Raw genomic sequence first — 8,455 nt, 5'->3', positions numbered from 1 at the left:
ACTATCCTACACACCATATGGCCATATATATATATACCATTATATAAGCTTAATTGTCTAGATACAGCCTTATAGCTCTGTATTATCCTATACACCATAAGAACATATATACCATTATATAAGCTTCATCCAATGGGAGGTCATTGTCTAGATACAACCTCATAGCTCTGTATCATCCTATACACCATAAGAACATATATACCATTATATAAGCTTCATCCAATGGGAGGTCATTGACTAGATACAGCATTATAGCTCTGTATTATCCTATACACCATAATGGGAGGAGGCACCTTGTCACAGATGGATTGCACATGGAAAATCTGTCTAACAATAGAAATTGCAATTGTTGTTACGCAGCATTTCTACAAACTAGAAATGTCCTTGCCTGTGAAATTGGAATAGAAATATGCAATTTAATACATTTTATACATTTCCCAGAAATAATTGTAAACTTGTACATACTCTATCATGTCCATGATGATGACTATTTACTGTTCTAGAGAAACACCAACAATACACCGTTCAATATATTAGAGAAGTCTGTTCTCCATTCTAGGTTTTCTTTAGGATTGGATCTATAGAACAGGGAAAAACCTGGTGGCACAGCACTGTAACGTTTCACAGAATTACCACTATGTACCTATTGTGTCCATGTAGATTGTCAGCTAATATCTATATCATCTATATTACCTTATGCCACTAACAATTTACACATATATTCTTAGTGTTTTATCTGACCATGTTACTTCTCTGTAATGTCAGCTATAAAAGAGAGAATTACTAAAGCAAATCAAATTATGGGATGTATCAAGAGAGGAATAGATTCTCATGATAAAGACATAGTTTTGCCCTTATACAAATCCCTGGTCAGACCACACATGGAATATTGTGTACAGTTTTGGGCACCAGTGTATAAAAAGGATATAGTAGAGCTGGAACGGGTGCAGAGGAGAGCAACCAGGATTATTAGGGGAATGGGGGGATTAGAATACAAAGACAGATTACAAAATTTGGGATTATTCAGTTTAGAAAAAAGACGACTGAGGGGAGACCTCATTACAATGTACAAATACCTGAACGGACAGTACAAGGATCTCTCCAAAGATCTTTTTATACCTGGGCCTGTGACAAGGACAAGGGGGCATCCTCTGCGCCTAGAGGAGAGGCGATTCTACCATCAACATAGACAAAGGTTCTTTACTGTAAGAGCAGTGAGACTGGGGAATTCTCTGCCGCAGGAGGTTGTTATGGCCGACTCTATGTACATGCTCAAGAGAGGCCTGGATGCCTTTCTGGAGAGAAAAAATATCATGGGTTATGGGGATAAAACATTTATTTAATTCTTAAAGGTTGGACTTGATGGGCTTGTGTCTTTTTTCAGCCTTATATACTATGATACTATGAAATAAATATATCATATCAGGAATATCATGTTAAAATCCAGTAAAGCAGCATGCTATCCAAGGAAGTATTTGACTCTTGAGGGTGAGTTGCAAAAAATGACCCCCAATTTATAACATAAACAGTCCCCCCTCAAATAAAAAATATTAAATACAGTGCTTACAGATGTATTATAGTGTTTTCAGCGCCACCCCATTTAGTATATACAAGGCTCCCCCCAAAAATAAATTTTAGAATACACAGTGATCTCCTGTAATTAAATTATGTGGTGTCTCTAAAATTATAATAAAGTGACAGTTGTGGATTTGTATAATAGCTCGGTACATAAATACAGCAAAAGAACCAGGGCTAGTTCATAGTATAGCAGCAGAACAAAACTCATGACATAAATACAGCACCAGAACAAATAAATTTGTAAATAAATACAGCACCAAGCATATTATATAAAAAGATAACCAGGATCTGTACATAAACACAGAACCAGGATCCTTACATAATTACTAGAACCCAGCTCAGTACAGAAATAGAGTATCTGGACTGAGATTAGTACATAGAAACATAGAAACAGCACCAAAACTGAGCTTGATACATAACTACAGCACCACAACTAAGACCTATACAGAAAAACAGCACCGAATCCAAGCTCAATGCAAATAAACAGCACCAGAAATTGGCTTCGTACAGAAATACAACAACAGACTCAAACTCCATACAGAATTACAGCACAAGAACCAAGCTCTATGCAGCCTCATGCGCAGCACTCTTATTATCAATAGCATCTGCATCCTAAAGATGCTTATGATATTGATTCTTGTAGAATGCATTCCCTCCTTTCTCCAAATGTCTGGTGCCTTGGATGGGTGCTCTTCTCACACAGTGCTAGAAAGGGCATGATGCCCTCAGGTACTTTACCTGTTGCCAATATATTGTAAAATGTGTATGTCTCCATCAACAGTGGAACACTGTTTGTTTCATAGTTGTCTATAAACTATATTCCTATTTGCATCTAGCTTATGCCCCCACCTTAATCACCCCTATTAGAAACAAATCAGTGGTCTTGGGTGTGAATTAAATTTGGAAGGTAAACGTTTGTCACTTTAAGAAAGGAAGCTGTGAAAAACCTTTCCTAAGCGGCTGGTTAAATCAATTTTATTTCATGCTCTGGTGTCTTTGTACAGCAATTTGATCAACAAAAAGCTTTCCTGTCTCCTTGTACCAAACAGCTCAGCTGTCAAGACCTTATGTTAGGTACCTTAAAGGGAACCTGCCACAAGGAACCTCATTTTCACTAAAAGCAGGTTGCAAAAGCTATTACATCTGGATTGCAAATATTTTTGCATTACAAATTTGTGTGTTTTAACTTAACTTGCACCCACACAAAATCCTGTTTTGAGTTCCAGGTTTGTTTTGGTTTTGATGCATTTAAAAAAAACATGTGACTCATCTGTGCTACTCACTCCTCAGCTCTCAGCCCCCACCTTTGTGCTCCTGTAAAACTCTTCCCCCTACTCATATCAGCTCACCAGACTGTGAGGTCTGTCCCTGTGTGAGTGAAGAGCAGGAGGAATGAGGGAGCATGGGAGAGTGAGGTGACATCACGCGTGACACCACCTTCCTCTCCGAGCATTAAAGAAGAAGGTGCTATTGACGTGCATAATAAGCAGCCCGGAGCGTCGGACATCTTGGCCTCACGCTCTGGCCTGCTAATTATGTCTTTTTTCTAGGCGATCCATGCAAGTGTCAACATTGAAAAAGACCACCACCGGGATCAGAATGAAAAGGAGTCCAGGTGAGTATGTCTGGTTTGTTTTTTTGTATACTAACTGGTAGTTTTAATTTAAAAAATAAATAAATAAAAAACCTAAAAATTCTCCCACTTTATATAAATATAAATAAACAGTAAAAATCATAAACATGTTAAGTATCACTGAGTTCCAAAATGTAGCGGTTATTCCTGGTGTTTAACCCCATAACGGAAAATGGGGCCCAAAGTCGAAAAAGTCCCTTTTGCAACATTTAAACAAATTTAATAAAAAGTGATCAAAAGGCCAGTCCTCAAAATGGTAGCATTTAAAACATCATCTCATCTTGCAAAAAATGATACCACACAGAGCTCTGTACACTGAAGAAAAAGTGATTAGCTCCAGAGGATGGCAAAATGAAGAATTTTTTTTTTGTACAGGTTTTAATTTTTGTAAATGTATGAAAACATTATAAAACCTATATAAATTTGGTATCCCCGTGATCGTACCGACCCAAAGTATAAAGTAGACATGTCATTTGGGGCGCAATGAAAGCCGTAAGAAAATGGTGCACATTTTTTTCCCCACTTTCCAGTACATTGCATGGAATATAAAATACCATCACTAAGAAATGCAATTTGTTATGCAGAAAAGAAGCCTTCACAGAGCTCTCTACATATAATAAAAAATATAGATATTTAAAGGTGGGGAGTGAAAAATAAAAACTCAAACCAAAAAGGGCATGATAGTTAAGGGGTTAAGAAAAGCTACCTTTTGTCATGCTAATGTAATTTATTTTCAAACAAGTGATAGATACAAGGCTCTAGATTGGAAGCAAGCACCACAATGCATAAATCAATCAAAAAATCAAACAGGGCAGGATGTGGGAGTCCTAAAAGAATGATTTCCAACTATGAAGATTCCATGTATATTCAGATTTTCTTGTAACTTCATGCAAAACATCCAAAAGCCTTTAATCATGACTGATGGGGAGGCATTATAAATTAAGAAACAACTTAAAAGTGGAAAATATTAGCTAGAATAATAAAAAATAATGATACATAATAGTGAAAGAATGTCAGAGATGCAAGGTCCAAGCAGATGGGAACCGGAACACAAGACGCAGGAACTCAGGAGCAGGAACACACAGGAGCAGGAACACAGGGTACACGGGAACATACAGGAATGCAGGAACACACAGGAACGCAGGAATATCGCAGGGGAGCTTTCACAATGGCATAGGCACATAAAGATCCGGCAGGGGACACAGGAATGGGCTGAAATATATGGTGGAGGTGTTCAGCCAGCGCACAAATCAGGGGTGCGCTGGCCCTTTACATTTCCTACAGGTGCCCTAGTAGGCGCGCACAAGGCATTTTGCTGGGGAACTGGACCCGGGACAGGTGAGTCACAGGTGAGCAGGGGCACACGGAGGAACACGGGATCCGAGATATCGCGGGAGCACCCGTGACAAAGAACAAAATATTTGAAGGGGAATTAGAAAAAAACTAATGCACAAATGAACCTTAAAAATATTTCAAAAAGTAAAAAGTCTATAATTTATAAATTGTTATGAATTAATATTTTATATATAACCAAAGTACAAATTTAATTGCATAATGAATGGAGTTATAGCATCATTGAAAAAATAAACATCTTTCAACTTTATGGGGGACATTCACTTACATGGTCCCTGTGCAATCCCCGATCTGGACTGTCCGGCGAGGATGAACTCTGCTGTGATTTATGAAGATCGTGTGCCCAATATCCTGCATGTGTCGCTCCCCGCTCAGGTCCGCTGGAGTTCACCTTCTTCTTCCTGGTGCATGAAAGTGCATTGCTTGCAACACAAATTTAAATGTTAAATCCTGCACTTTGTCCGAATCCGTCGGATCATCCGACGGTTCGCCCCTCGATTAGTGTTGTGTGAAAGCCGGTTCAATTGCGGCACAAAACGATCATGTGCGATAGAATCCCCGCCCCGATCCTCGAAAACCAACGAAAATGCGGCCGCAGGATTCTTAGTAAATAATCCCCTATTCCTCCTGCTCCAGAATCTCAGATTTCACATGTTGGAAAATATGATGTGTGAAAGATCTGTAAGAGTATATAGTTTAAGGAAAATGATTTAAAAGATTTAAAAACATATATACAATATAATCTCAATAAACCAACAATTATATCCTTTGCCAAAAGTTGCCAGTAGTGTAACAGAACATATAAAAAATGTGGAATGTATAAACGACAATCACACCAAAGGAACAAAAATTCCACCTCAATAAGGTAACTTGAATTTGTAAAAAATCGATTTTTATTTTTAATATATCTAAAAATCATTTATGCAATTAGACAAATATTGTCCCCTGAGCATTTGTCTAATTGCATAAATGATTTTTAGATATATTAAAAATAAAAATCGATTTTTTACAAATTCAAGTGACCTTATTCAGGTGGAATTTTTGTTCCTTTGGTTTGAATATAATCTCAATATACACAATATAATCTCAAGGCCTTTTGGCTACATTGCTTTGAGTCTACAAATTCACTTACATTTTTACTGCAATCATTTATGTATATCACCTTCCCTTTACACTAAATTCAACCTTAATTAATTCATGTGCAAGTTTGAAATACTTGGTTATGGTTTTCAAATTTATATGGCATCACATTCATCTCTTGATATTACACATGTTCTGCTGGTCTGCACTTTTATTTACTTCATATTCATGCCAAAGTAAACTTTTGGACAGAAGCATTTAGCATAAAAAATATGATAGTGAGATTTCAGACACAACTGGATCCGCCAATAGACTAGACCAGTAATTAACTATAGTTTCTTTTTATTATTTGCTATTGGCAATTGTAGTTGCTGACAATTCTGACCTTATCTCCATCTCTTACTAATATGTTATAAAATGCCCCCTTCTGTAAAAGTGTGTGAATAAGACCATAATTTCTTAAAAGTTTAATTGAGATATCAATAAAGTCTATTCCATCATAACTCAATGTACATGTGAGTTTCATGTTCTTCAAGTTACCATTAAGATTCCCTATAAATTGAGTTTCTCAGAAGATTGGTGCTAGATCATGCAGATATCATCTATGTACCAAGTCTCAAATAGGATTTCCAAACATTATGATCTGACAAGAATAGGTCCCTTTCCCAAAGCCCTGAGAAGGAACTTGGATTATGAGGGAGCACATGGTGCTCTGGAGTTGCAGGAAAATCAGAGAGACTCTCAAGTAGGAGGGGGGGAAATCAATAAATGTATTTGCAGATGTTCACCATCAAATAACCATATCCAGAGATGATATGCCTTCCTGGGTTTGGAGTACGTTTTACGTCCCTTAGTAGATAGAGAAGCCACTTTGGGTTCTAATACCGCTAAAAACCTAATCATTAATCATATCCAAAAGCATCTTATGAAGTTGTACAGGAGAAAAGAGTATTGTTTACAGATACTGCTAGTGGGAACAGCAGGCGGTCTGAATTCTAGTATATGTGGGTCGCCTGCCCTAATGAATTCTAGCCCCTTCCTGTGTCTCTTGCCGGATCTTTGTGCTTCCTGCCTGAGGAATATTTAACCCTATTCCTTGCTACTGTTTGCTAAATACCCATTGTGACACCTGTCCTGATCTCCTGCCTGTCCCTGACCATGATTCTGTATCATGATACTGTACTTCACCTTGGCCACCACCTGGTGGTACCACACCGCAGCAAATCCACCCAGTTTTGTAGCGGGCTCTCGTGAAAATCCTCCGCGGGGACCAGTGTATCCCCTATCTGTTCCCGAAACTGCAGCCATTCAGGCCTATGTAAAGGAGAACCTGCTTGTGAGGGAGAAGGGCTTTATACGCAAGTCTTCTTCTCCTACCATTGCTGGATTCTTCTTTGTGGCCAAGAAGGATGGTTCCCTCGCCCATGCATCGATTATTGCGTTCTCAATAAAGAAAAACCACTACCCACTGCCTCTGATGACACATACATGGTGCAAAGATTTTCAACAAATTGGACCTGCGGAGGACATATAATCTCATTGGCATCCATGAAGGTGATGAATGGAAGACTGCCTTCAATACTTGTCATGCCGTTTGGGCTCTGTAAGGGCATTTTCAGGGATTTTCTCTATACCTGCATCATGGTCTAGACAATATCCTGGTTTTCTCCACAGACCTTGAGTCCCATCGGACTCATGTACGGCAAGTTCTCAGTCACCTAAGGGCCAATCACCTATACGCCAAGCTCGAGAAGTGCCAATTTCACCAAAAGAGTCTTCCTTTCCTCAAGTACATCATTTATGACAATGGACTGCAGATGGAACCTTGCAAGTTAGCTGTGGTACTTCAGTGGCCTCGCCCAGTAGGACTACATGGTTTCCAGAGGTTCCTGGGCTTTGCTAAGTACTACTGGCAGTTTATACCGCATTTTTCCTCTCTCATTTCTCCCATCGTGGCACTGACTAAGAAAAACGATGATCCAAAACTCTGGCCTCCGGCGGTTGAAGAAGCTTTCTTCAAGCTGAAGTCTGCCTTTGCCTCTGCCTCTGTTCTCACCTCGCCGGATACTGAGAGACCATTCCTGCTAGAGGTTGACGCCTCATGGGTTGGTGCAGGAGCCTTTCTCACCCAGAAAGGGCCCTCACTTGCTTCTTCTCTAAGACCTTTTCTGCTGCAGAGAGGAATTATTTAAGGTGATGGAGAGCTTCTGGCCATAAAGCTAGCTTTGGAAGAATGGCGTTATCTTCTGGAAGGAGCTTGTTATCCAGTCTGTATCTACACAGACCATAAGAATCTTCTATATCTCCAGACTGCTCAGCACCTCAATGCTCGACAGGCTCGTTGGTCCCTTTTCTTCTCTGGCTTCAAATTCATGATACATTTTCATCCTGCAGAGAAGAATATTAAGGCCTCTGATGTAATTGGGGAAGAACCGGTACCTAGACATATTGGGGTTTATTTACTAAGGATCCTGCAGCCGCATTTTCGTCGGTTTTCCCAACTTTTCAGGGATTCCGTCGGGGATTGTGTCACGTGTTATCTTTTTGTGTTGCAATAGCGCTGTCTTTCACGCGACAGAAATCGGGGGACGGGCCGTCAGACGATCCGATGGATTCGGACTATGGCGGAATTTAACATTTAAATTTGTGTCGCAAGCCAAGCACTTATATGCATCGGGAAGAAGAAGGTGAACTCCGGCGGACGTGATCGGGGAAGCGTCACATGCAGGAAATCGGCCGCACGATCTTCATGAATCGTGGCAGAGTTCATCCTCGTCTGACAGTCCGGATCGGGGATCGTGCTGGGACCAG

This window comes from Engystomops pustulosus, chromosome 5, assembly GCF_040894005.1.
Source record: "Engystomops pustulosus chromosome 5, aEngPut4.maternal, whole genome shotgun sequence".
Lineage (NCBI taxonomy): Eukaryota > Metazoa > Chordata > Amphibia > Anura > Leptodactylidae > Engystomops > Engystomops pustulosus.
The sequence above is the reverse complement of the archived record's forward strand: the minus strand, read 5'-3'. Positions refer to the sequence as shown.